This window comes from Chlorocebus sabaeus, chromosome 2 (genome assembly GCF_047675955.1).
Source record: "Chlorocebus sabaeus isolate Y175 chromosome 2, mChlSab1.0.hap1, whole genome shotgun sequence".
Taxonomy (NCBI): Eukaryota; Metazoa; Chordata; class Mammalia; order Primates; family Cercopithecidae; genus Chlorocebus; species Chlorocebus sabaeus.
Genome location: NC_132905.1, coordinates 1276681 through 1288706, shown reverse-complemented (window position 1 = coordinate 1288706; position 12026 = coordinate 1276681). Strand labels below are relative to the sequence as shown.

Genomic DNA, 12026 nt, shown 5'->3' with positions numbered 1-12026 from the left:
GGCTGAGGCAGGAGAATGGTGTGAACCCAGGAGGCAGAGCTTGCAGTGAGCGGAGATCACACCACTGCACTCCAGCCTGGGTGACAGAGCAAGACTCCATCTCAAAAAAAAAAAAAAAAACAGCCAGACCTTGGAGTGCCCGTAAGAAATTCATTTTAAAGAGACAAACAGTGAAAGGATGGAAAATGCATACCTCCCTAGCACTGTCAAAAGGCAGCTGGAATAGGCATATAAATACTAAAGTCAATTTCAAGGGGGCAGGTCTGAAAAAAAAAGAAAAAAGAATACTGAAGTAGATTTCAGAGCCAAGAATTTTGCCAGAGATACTGGTCATTTCACAGTGAAATAGGGCGCAGAACATTTTCCTAATTAAATGCATCTAATTAGAAAGCTTAAAAATACATGGACCAGGGCCGGGCACGGTGGCTTACTCCTGTAATCCCAGCACTTTGGGAGGCCGAGGTGGGCGGATCACTTGATGTCAGGAGTTCGAGACCAGCCTGGCTAACATGGCAAAACCCCATCTCTACTAAAAATACAAAAATTAGCTGGGCATGGTGGCGTGCGCCTATAATCCCAGCTACTTGGCAGGCTGAGGCGGGAGAATCACTTGAACTTGGGAGGCAGAGGTTGCAGTGAACTGATACTGTGCCATTGCACTCCAGCCTGGGCAAAAGAGCGAAACCCTGTCTCAAAAAAATAAAAAATAATGAAACAAAACAAACATGAAGCAGGCCGGGTATGGTGGCTTACACCTGTAATCCCAGCACTTTGGGAGGCCAAGGCAGGCAGATCACAAGGTCAGGAGTTCAAGACCAATCTGGCCAACATGGTGAAACCCCGTTTCTACTAAAAATACAAAACAATTAGCCAGGCGTGGTGGCGTGCACCTGTAATCCAGCTACTTGGGAGAATGAAGCAGGGGAATTGCTTGAACCAGGGAGGTGGAGGTTGCAGTGAGCTGAGATTGTACCACTGCACTCCAGCCTGGGCGACAGAGCAAGACTCCATCTCAAAAAAAAAAAAAAAAAAATCTGGGCATGGTGGCTCACACCTATAATCCCAGCACTTTGGGAGGCTGAGGCAGGTGGATCACCTGAGGTTGGGAGTTGGAGACCAGCCTGACCAACATGGAGAAAGTCCGTCTCTACTAAAAAGAAAAAAAAATTAGCTAGACGTGCTGGCGCATGCCTGTAATCCCAGCTACTCTGGAGGCTGAGGCAGGAGTATCGCTTGAACCCGGGAGGCGGAGGTTACAGCAGAGATCGTGCCACTGCACTCTAGCCTGGGTGACAGAGTGAGACTCCGTCTCAAAAGAAAGAGAGAGAGAGAGAGAGAGGAGAAAGACAGAAAATCAGAAAGGATGCAGAAGACCCGAACGACGCCATCAACCAACTTGCTCCAGCTGATGTTTATAGAACACCCCAACCACCAACATCAGAATACAGTCTTTTCAACTGGATAGGTAACAACTACCAAGATACACCATAATTTGGACCATAAAATATGTCTTAATAAATTTAAAGAAACTTTACAAAAGTATGTCCTCAACCACAACTGAATTTAATTTCAAATCTAATGTAACGATATTTAAGATATTGTAAATCTCCAAACGTTTGGCAACTAAATAATACATTTCTAAATGTCTCATGGGTCAAAGAACTCAAAAGGGAAGTTATAAAGTATTTAGAAATGAGCAAAAATGAAAAAGACAACATCAAAATGTATGGAATATAGCTGAAGAAGTACTTAGAAATGTATAGCAATCACAAAAGAAGAAAAGTATCAAATTATTAATCTCAACTTCTGCATTGAGGAGCTAGAAAAGGAAGAGTAAAGTAAGCAGAAGAACTGTGCATCAGTTTCCATTGTATTTCTAAATACAATAAAAAACAGAAAAACAGTAGAGAAAAACTCAAATGAAACCAAAGACTGGCCGGGCGCGGTGGCTCAGACCTGTAATCCCAGCACTTTGGGAGGCAGAGGCGGGTGGATCACTTGACGTCAGGAGTTTGAGACCAGCCTGGCCAACATGGTGAAACCCTGTCTCTACTAAAAATACAAAAATTGGCCAGGCGTGGTGGTGGGTCTCTGTAACCCCAACTATTCGGGAGGCTGAGGCAGGAGAATCGCTTGAACCTGGGAGGCAGAGGTTGCAGTGAGCGGAGATCGCACCACTGCACTCCAGCCTGGGCGACAGAATGAGACTCCATCTCAAAGAAAAAAAAAGAAAAAAAAGAAACCGAAGGCTGGTTCTTTGAGAGAATCAATAAGATCTATCAACCTCTGGCCAGACTGACAGCAGGAAAAAAGAGAAAAACAAATGACCAGAACCAGGAATAGGCAGTGACAGCACTAAAGATTCTAAAGATATTGGACACGTGGTGGCTTATGCCTATACTCCCAGCACTTTGGGAGGCCAGGGTGCACAGGTCACTTAAGCTCAGAAGTTTAAAACCAGCCTGGGCAACATGGCAAAACTCCATCTCCACAAAAAATACCAACAATTAGCCAGGACTGGTGGTGCATGTCTGTGATTCCAGCTACTTGGGAGGCTGAGGTGGGAGGATCACCTGAGCCCAGGAGGCGGAAGCTGCAGTGAGCTGTGATCGTGCCATTGCACTCCAGCCGAGGGGACACAGTGAGACCCTGTCTCAAAAATAAAATGAAGAAAAAAGGCTTCTGTAGATATTGAAAGTATATTAAGAGGCTGTTATGAACAACTTTATGGCAATAAAATCAACAACTTAGACAAAATGGGCAAATTCCTTAAAATACATAAATTACAAGAGCTCACTCAAGAATAAATAGATAACTTTGATTTCTCTCTATCTGTTGATAAAATTGAATTGGCAATTAAGGACCTTCTCACAGAGAAAACTCCCCTAACAGATGTCTTCACGAGTGAATCCTGATAAACGTTTCAGGAAGCAGTAACACCAATTCTACCCAAACTCTTCCCAGAAACTGAACAGTGCATTCTATGAAACAAACATAACTCATATCAAAACCAGACAAAACTAAACTACAGAGCAATGTCTGACAGGAACAAAGATACAAAAGTTATTTTTATTTATTACTTTAAAAAAAAAATGTTTCAAGAGACAGGGTCTTACTCTGTCACCCAGACTAGAGTGCAGTGGTGTGATCGTGGCTCACCTCAGCCTCAATCTCATGGGCTCAGGCGATCCTCCCACCTCAGCCTCCTCAGTAGCTGGGACCACAGGCATGTCAGAATACCTGGCAATTAAAAAAATTTTTTTGTAGAGACAAGAGCCTTGCTATGTTGCCCAGTCTGATCTCAAATTCCTGGGCTCAAGCAATCCTTCCACCTCAGCCTCCCAAAGTGTTGGGATTACAGTTGTGAGCTACCATGCCCAAGCTGATCTTGGCACACTGCAACCTCCTTTTCCTGGTTCCAGCGATTCTCCTGCCTCAGCCTCCCGAGTAGCTGCGACTACAGGCACCCGCCACCACACCCGGCTAATTTTTGTATTTTTAGTAGAGGCAGGGTTTCAGCATATTGACCAGGGTGGTCTTGAACTCCTGACCTTGTGATCCGCCTGCCTCAGCCTCCCATAGTGCTGGGATTACAGGCATGAGCCACCACACCCAGCCCAAAATTCTTTTAAAATAATGTTAGCCCTGTAATCCCTGCACTTTGGGAGGCTGAGATGGATGGATCATTGGAGGCCAGGAGTTCGAGACCAGCCTGGCCAATGTGGTGAAATCCTGTCTCTACAAAAAAATACAAAAATTAGCCGGACATGGTGGCAGGCACCTGTAGTCCCAGCTACTGGGGAGGCTGAGGCAAAGAAATGCTTGAACCCAGGAGGCAGAAGTTGCAGTGAGCCGAGATCACACGACTGCACTCCAGCCTGGGCAACAGAGCGAGACTGTGTCTCAAATAAATAAATAAGTTCGCCAAGTGTGCCAGCAGGCACCTGTCATACCGGCTGCTCAGGAGACTGAGATGAAAAGATCTCCTCAGTCAGGGAGTTCAAGGCTGCAGCATGCTGTGATAGCATCTGTGAATAGACACTGCACTTCGGCTTGGACAGCATAGTGAGACCTCACATCTAAAACCTTTTTTTAAGTTTCAAAGATTTTAGCATTACTTTTTTTTTTTTTTTTTTTTTTTTTTTTTGAGACAGAGTCTTGCACTGTTGTCCAAGCTGGAGTGCAATGGCACGATCTTGTTTCACTGCAACCTCCGCCTCCTGGGTTCAAGCAATTCTCCTACCTCAGCCTCCCGAGTAGCTGGGAGTGTGGGCACCCGCCACCATGCCCAGCTAATTTTTTTGTATTTTTAGTAGAGACGGGGTTTCACTATGTTGGCCAGGCTGGTCTCGAACTCCTGACCTTGTAATCTGCTGGCCTCAGGCTCCCAAAGTGCTGAGATTACAGGTGCGAGCCACTGCGTCCGGCCAGCATTAAAATATTTTATGTTATGACTGTCATTGTCTGTTTTCTGTAGCTCAAACTGAATGACTGAGCTTGGGTAACTTATAAAGAAAAAGAAAGTGTTTCTTTTCAGTGCTGGAGGCTGGGAAGCTCAAGGTTGAGGGGCCACACCCGGTGAGGACTTCTTGGTGCTGGGACTCTGCAGAGTCACGTGGTGGCACAAGTGTCCCACGGCGAGCGGGCCCATGAAGACTCTGTCAGCCTACACTTGGCACATGGCCCAGCAATGGCGGGCACTCATCCCAGAGAAAGAAAATTTACATCTCCTCACACACTTACCCACAGAGGTTCATAGCAGCTTTATTTGTAATAGCCAAGAACTCAAAACAACCAATAGGTGAACAGTCAAAAAAAACGAACTCATCCTTACCATGGAACTGTACTCGGCAATGAGAAGGGCTGGGCACTGACACGCACAACTCGGGTGGGTCTTAAGGGCATTGAGCTGTGTGAAAAAAAACACACAGTCTCAGAAGACCACATAGAGTAGACGTCATGGGCTGAACGGTGAGGCCCCCCAGCTCATATATTCATGCCCTAGTCCCCAGTTCCCCAGTACCCCAGAATGTGGCTGTTTGTTTTTTGTTTTGTTTGTTTGTTTTTGAGATGGAGTCTCACTCTGCCGCCCAGGCTGGAGTACAGTGGTGCGATTCTCAGCTCACTGCAACCTCTACCTCCCAGGTTCAAGCAATTCTCCTGCCTCAGCCTCCCGAGTAGCTGAGATTACGGGCACCCACCACCACACTCAGCTAATTTTTGTACTTTTAGTAGAGACGGGGTTTCACCACGTTGATCAGGCTGGTCTCAATCTCTTGACCTCGTGATCCACCCGCCTTGGCCTCTCAAAGTGCTGGGAGTACAGGCGTGAGCCACGGTGCCCGGCCTGTGGCAGTATTTGGAGACAGGGCCTTCGAAGAGGTGATTAAGTTAAAACGAGGACGTGAGGTTGAGACCTCATCTGATATGACTGGGGTCCTTATTAAAAAGAGGCAGGAGGGATTCATTAAAAAGCCACGTGAGGATACAGTGGAAAGGCAGCCATCTGTGACCAGAAAGGGAGGCCTCGAGGAAGCCAGAGCTGCCACACTTAGAGCTTGCACTTCCAGCCTTCAGAACTGTGGGAAAATAAATTTCTCATTTTTATTTTTTTTAATTAAAAACTTTTTTTATTTTTTAAAATATTTTTGAGGTGGAGTCTCCCTCTGTCACCCTGGCTGGAGGGCATTAGTGCGATCTTGGCTCACTGCAACTTCTGCCTCCCAGATTCATGCAGTTCTCTTGCCTCAGCCTCCTGAGTAGCTGGGATTACAGGCGCCCGCCACCACGCCCAGCTAATTTCTGTATTTTTAGTAGAGATGGGTTTTCACTATGTTGGCCAGGCTGCTCTCAAACTCCTGGCCTCAAGTGATCCACCCACCTTGGCCTCCCAAAGTGCTGGAGTTACAGGCGTGCGCCGCCGCGCCCGGCCACATTTCTTTTTAAAGCCACCCAGTGTGTGGCGGTTTGTTATGGCAGCCCCAGGAAACTTATACAGTGTAATTCCGTGTATATAATGGTATTGAAATAACAAAAGTATAGAAATCAATAACAAATTTATGGTTACCAAGGGGAAGGAATGGGGGGTAGAAACACGGGTTGACCCTAAGGAGTAGCATGAAGGACTCTGTGGTGAGGGAGAGCTGGGTCTTGGCTGTGGCTGCGTGAATCTGCACATGTGAAAATGCCACAGAGCTGGACACATGCAGTCGACCCATATCTGTTTCCAGGTGTTTTTTTTTTTTTTCTGGAGATGGCGTCTTGCTCTATCGCCCAGCCTGGAAATCAGTGGCGCAACCTCGGTTCACTGCAATCTCCGTCTCCTGGGTTCAAGTGATCCTCCTGCTTCAGCCTCCGGAGTAGCTGGGATCACAAGCGTCTGCCACCACACTCGGCTAATTTTTGTATTTTTAGTAGAGATGAGGTTTTGCCATGTTGACAAGGCTGGTCTCTAACCCCTGACGTCAGGTGATCCACCTGCCTCGGCCTCCCAAAGTGCTGGGATTACAGGCGTGAGCCACTGCGCTCACCCTCCAGTTTTGATATTGGGCTATAGTTATGTAAACTGTAACCACTGAGGGACACTGAGTGAGATTTTCATGGGACTTCTCTGTACTATTTTTGCAACTTCCTGTGAATCTACAATTATTTCAAATTAAAAAATTTTTAATTCAGTTGTATTTCTATACAATAGCAACAATCAGAAACTGAATTTTTAAGAGATGGCATTTACCATGGTATTAAAAAAATACGAAAAAAGTTAGAAATAGGGCCAGGCATGGTGGTTCACACCTGTAATCCCAGCACTTTGGGAGGCCAAGGTGGGCGGGCCACCAGAGGTCAGGAGTCGGAGACCAGCCTGACCAACATGGTGAAACCCCCATCTATACTAAAAATACAAAAATTAGCCAAGGCTGGTGGCAGGCACCTGTAATTCCAGCTACTCAGGAGGCTGAAGCAGGAGAATTGCTTGAACCTGGGAGGCGGAGGTTGCAGTGAGCCGAGATCGTGCCACTGCAGTCCAGCCTCAGTGACAAAGTGAGACTCAGTCTCAAAAAAAAAAAGCTTAGAAATAAATTTGACAAAAGATGTAAAAGACCTGTATACTGATAACTACAAAATACTGTTGAAATAAATTAAAAAGATGGACAAATATAGAGTATACTATGTTCATGGATTAGAAGGTTTGATAGTGTTAAGATGTATGTTATTCCCAAAATTGATGTATGCAGTTCCAATAAAAATCCAGCAGTGTCTTAGTCCATTTGTGCTGTCATAACAAGACACCTTAGACTGGGTCACTTATAAACAACAGAAATGTATTGCTCCTAGTTCTGGAAGCTGGAAAGTTCCAGATCAAGGCACCAGCATATATGATGACTGGTGAGGGCCTGTTCCGCTCAGATGGTGCCTTCCTGCTGCATCCTCATGTACCAGAGAGAAAATCAGCTCCCTCAGGCCTGTTGTAAAAGGGCACTAATCCCATTCATGATGGCTCTCCCATCATGACCTAGTCACCTCCTAAAGATCCCTCTTCTTATTTTTTGTTTTTGTTTTTGAGATGAAGTCTCAATTTATTGCCTAGGCTGGAGTGCAATGGTGTGATCTTGGTCCACTGCAACCTCCGCCTCCCAGGTTCAAGCAATTCTCCTGCCTCAGCCTCCTGAGTAGCTGGGATTATAGGCGCGTGTCACCACACCCGGCTAATTTTTTTGTACTTTTAGTAGAGACAGGGTTTCTCCATGTTGGTCAGGCTGGTCTCGAACTCCTGAGCTCAGGTGATCCTCCCACCTCGGCTTCCCAAAGGGCTGGGATTACAGGCATGAGCCACCGCGCCCAGCCATTGTTTTAAAGACCCCTTTTCTTTTTGTTTTTGAGATGGAGTCTCGCTCTGTCGCTCAGGCTGGAGTGCAGTGGCGCGATCTCATGTTTTGACCCCTCTTCTTAATGCCACCACAGTGGAGATTAGGTTTCAGTATGAATCTTGGAGGGATACAAACTCAGACCATAGCAAGCAAGGTTTTTTTTTTTTTTTCTTTTTTTTTTCTTTTTTTAATTCTTGGAAGGTTGGGCAGGGCAGGGTCACCAGGCCGGCCGGCAACTGCTCCCCCTTCCTCCCATCCTCTTGTAGCTTCTTGGACTCCTGGGCCAGTTGATATTTCTGTTCTGTGATGTGGAGTGATCAAAGCTGGTTCTGGGTTTTCTGGAGCTGGATCTTTGATTGCCTTTGATTTAAAAGCATTCGTGGCCAGGCGCGGTGGCTCAAGCCTGTAATCCCAGCACTTTGGGAGGCCGAGACGGGTGGATCACGAGGTCAGGAGATCGAGACCATCCTGGCTAACACGGTGAAACCCCGTCTCTATTAAAAATACAAAAAGTTAGCCGGGCGAGGTGGCAGGCGCCTGTAGTCCCAGCTACTCGGGAGGCTGAGGCAGGAGAATGGCGTGAACCCGGGAGGCGGAGCTTGCAGTGAGCTGAGATCCGGCCACTGCACTCCAGCCTGGGTGACAGAGCGAGACTCTGTCTCAAAATAAATAAATAAATAAATAAATAAATAAATAAATAAATAAAAGCATTCGTGACCCCGTTTCCCTCGGGAAAGAGGCGCTGATAATTCATGCAAATGGCCATCGATGGGCAGAATTCACCAAGTGCCTCTGGAACCAAGGCTGCCATTGAACATTGTAGTAAAAACGGGGTGATGCTTTCGCCCAAGTGCCCTGGATAACCTGGGAAAAGAAAATGGTGAGTCAGTGCTTTATTTTTAATTAATTAATTAATTTTTTTGAGGCAGAGTCTTGCTCTGGAGACTGGAGTGCAGTGGTGTGATCTCCGCTCACTGCCACCTCTGCCTCCTGGGTTCACGCGATTCTCCTGCCTCAGCCACCCGAGTAGCTGGGATTACAGGCACATGCCACGATGCCTGGCTATGTTTTGTATTTTTCTGGTAGAGACAGGGTTTCGCCATGTTGGCCGGGCTGGTCTCGAGCTCCTGACCTCAAGTGATCTGCCTGCCTCGGCCCCCCAAAGTTCTGGGATTACAGATGTAAGTCACCGTGCCCAGCCTAAATTCTTTTTTCTTTCTTTTTTTTTTTTAGATGGAGTCTCTGTCACCCAGGCTGGAGTACGGTGGCACGATCTCGGTTCACTGCAACATCCGCTTCCTAGGTTCAAGCGATTCTTCCGCCTCAGCCTCCCGAGTAGCTGGGATTACAGGCACGTGCCACCACGCTGGCTAATTTTTTTTAGTAGAGACGGGGTTTGGGGTTTCATCATGTTAGCCAGGATGGTCTCGATCTCCTGACCTCGTGATCCACCCACCTCGGCCTCCCAAAGTGCTGGGATTACAGGCGCGAGCCACCGCGCCCGGCCTTTTTTATTTATTTATTTATTTTAAATAGAGACAAGGTCCATCGTGTTGCCCAGGCTGGTCTCCAGCAAGCTCAGGGGATTCACCTCCTCCCCACAGGGCTCCCCCAGGCGTGAGCCACCGCGCCCGCCTTATTTATTTACTTGTCTGTATTTTAATCTCCAAGGTGGATTTATTTAAAGGTTTCACAACTATGTCCAGGTTTTAGGCTTATGGGAAGTAAATGGGGACACTTTTTTCCTAAGAAGAATTTCTTTAAAACCAAGCACATTGCTGAAGAACAACATTATATCTGGCAAACAATAATTGGCAACAAAATAAGTTTATTATTCTGCCCAAGCCAGCCCCCGATGCTGTTTCTTAACCAAGATACAAACTAATTTTGCTGTAGCAAATCTGGACCAATTTTATCAAAACATGTCTTTGGTTAGATGTCTAGTTTCCATTTAATGTTTTGAAAACTCATTTGACAGCCAGTCAAGTCCCTCATCCACACCAGCTCCGTGCTGCACAAGTAGCTTGAACGTACCATGTCCTATTAGGAAGAGACTGAAGAGCTGGCTCATCTGTCGTCGCACTGATGGCCCAAGCACTGGGCAAACCCTGTTTGTTTGCGGAGAGCAGTGGCGCTGCATCTCCACACTCACCTGCCCGAAGCCTTTTCTGCAGCACATCTGCCACTTCCCGAATTCTTTCACGATCGTTGCTGTCTACCAGCAAAAGAAGACCCTGGGTATTCTGGAAGTAATGCTTCCAGAGAGGCCTCATTATATCTTGACCACCAACATCCCACGCTGTGAAACAAGTGTCCTCTTTTTGAGTCAGAGTCTCGCTCTGTCAACCAGCCTGGAGTGCAACGGTGTGATCTCAGCTCACTGCAACCTCCACCTCCTGGGTTCAAGCAATTCTGCTGCCTCAGCCCCCCCAAGTAGCTGGGATTGCAGGAGCCCACCACCACGCCTGGCTAATTTTTGTATATTTAATAGAGTTGGGGTTCCACTGTATTGGCCAGGCTGGTCTTGAATTCCTGACCTCGTGATCTGCCTGCTTTGGCCTCCCAAAGTGCTGAGATTATAGGCTGAGCCGCCGCGCCCGGTCCAAAACAAGTGTTCTTATATTTTACTGCTTCCATGTTAAAACCAGTGGCAAGAACTGTGGTGAGTACCTGCCCTAACTTCAGTTTATACACAATGTGAAGGCAGAATCCAATCAAACCATCCAAATGTGCACCTGCTTCTTGCTGAAGAGGTGGGAGAAGAGAGAGGAGATGGTGGGGACCATAGGTTCATGGCACTTGTGATGGGCAGAAGCAGAGGGGTTGGGGGCGGCCCTGTACTTTCTTCATTCATGCTTCCAGGCAAATTGAACAAGGGGGAAGAGAAAGAGCTGAGGAAGAAAGAGGGAGGCAGGGATGTCTCACTGGTCCATGTGCTGGTGAAGCTGTAGACAGGAATTAGCAGGACAAGGACCTGCTGGTGATGGACACAGCAGCTCCAGCTCTCGGTGCTTTAAATTCCTGGTTTGGAGTCTGAAAAGGAACCTGAAAGCCTCTATGACTGCCTTAAAATAAGTCCTTATCTTCTGTAGCCATGGGGCTGAGATTTCTGCAAAACAAACCTGAAGCCTAGTCTCCTGGATGATTTAATTACAGCATAATCTACAGTTTCGACTTTGCAGTGCCTCTTTTGTTAAATTTAAGGGAAGTTGGGAAAGAACTGGAACCTGACGTTGGAATGGGGGCATGTGGGAAGATCCCAGTGAAGCTGAGGACCGCAAGCCCCGCAAGTCTGTTGGGATCTGCCCGTAAACTCCACAAGTCGTCTTTGAAGGCACGTGCGGCTCTTCCACCACTGCCTGGGGAGCTGAGACCCCTTTGCCTGAAGACCCTCAAGTGCCTTCCCTAGGGAGCTGCCCTGTAAGGTGCCACCATCCTGCCCAGAACCCACCACCACCTCTGTTTTCCTTCTAGACCTAGATCCAGACTGGAGTTCCAGCAGGCCCCAAAAGAGAAGGTGTGAGGTGTGGCCCACAAATGCTTCCCTACCAAAACCTGGGGAAAATGTGTGGAAATGGATGTTGAGAGTGTGGGATCTGGGTGGAAGGAATATAAGCTTGCATGAGTGAGACAGGGACTCAGATACGAGATTCTGGATTTGATGTGTTGGAGTGAACAGCTGGGAGTGACCACCCCTCCCGCCCCCATTTTCTTTTTTTTTTTTTTTTTTTTTTTTTTTTTTTTTTGAGACGGAGTCTCACTCTGTCGCCCAGGCTGGAGTGCAGTGGCCAGATCTCAGCTCACTGCAAGCTCCGCCTCCCGGGTTTATGCCATTCTCCTGCCTCAGCCTCCAGAGTAGCTGGGACTACAGGCGCCCGCCACCTCGCCCGGCTAGTTTTTTGTATTTTTAGTAGAGACGGGGTTTCACCGTGTTAGCCAGGATGGTCTCGATCTCCTGACCTCGTGATCCTCCCGTCTCGGCCTCCCACAGTGCTGGGATTACAGGCTTGAGCCACCGCGCCCGGCCCCCATTTTCTTGATCAATCACCGAAACTGTTGCCCCACAGGTAGCCTACCCTAAACTAAGTGAAATCCAGAACTTTCCTAGTATACTGGAGAGGACAGTGGAACGCTAGGATGGATTTATCACGCAAGACCAGC

The 12026-nt window shown here is 47.3% G+C and overlaps 1 pseudogene; it reads right to left on the bottom strand.

The window, feature by feature from the left end:
• Nucleotides 1-9508: 9508 nt before the first annotated feature.
• Nucleotides 9509-11068, bottom strand: LOC103242961 (ADP-ribosylation factor 4-like; annotated as a pseudogene).
• Between the last annotated feature and the right edge of the window lie 958 nt (nucleotides 11069-12026).